Raw genomic sequence first — 471 nt, 5'->3', positions numbered from 1 at the left:
CATTTTTATATTTAGTTATATTGAAAAAGTTTAAATTCAGTCTATATTTTTTACCCCGTTTTAACATGGATTTCTATGAGACCAGCCGTAGCTGTAGGGCAAGATGGCGGATAACAGTGGCGGCACATAATATCCGCATTCTGATTGGTCAGATCTCCTGTCAGTCAAGCTCCTTGCGAACGGTCAATTGTCCCACTTAGAGACACTAGTCCACAAACTGCCTATAAAATTGGTGAAATTTGGGATTCTGCCAAATCAAATAGGTGGCAATAGGTTTAAGTTATTTGACAGGCCCTAGATAATTATCCTAAAAATGTGGTATCCACAGACAGCTTATGCATATTGTAGGGATTTCTGTCATGAACGGACACTGATATGCCACAGAAACAACTCATCATGAGATGACGAACCAATCAAATCAAGAGATAACACAGAGATCTTTTGTATCAGGACTACAACTTATAGATACCT

General features: G+C 38.4%; 1 protein-coding gene across 1 annotated transcript in view; it reads left to right on the top strand.

The window, feature by feature from the left end:
* LOC107575282 (olfactory receptor 4L1-like) overlaps positions 1-471 on the top strand; it is a 3205-nt gene that overhangs the window by 1803 nt on the left and 931 nt on the right.

The sequence above is a fragment of the Sinocyclocheilus grahami genome, unplaced genomic scaffold, assembly GCF_001515645.1.
Source record: "Sinocyclocheilus grahami isolate Dianchi unplaced genomic scaffold, SAMN03320097.WGS_v1.1 scaffold2549.1, whole genome shotgun sequence".
Classification (NCBI taxonomy): Eukaryota; Metazoa; Chordata; class Actinopteri; order Cypriniformes; family Cyprinidae; genus Sinocyclocheilus; species Sinocyclocheilus grahami.
The sequence above is the reverse complement of the archived record's forward strand: the minus strand, read 5'-3'. Positions and strand labels throughout refer to the sequence as shown.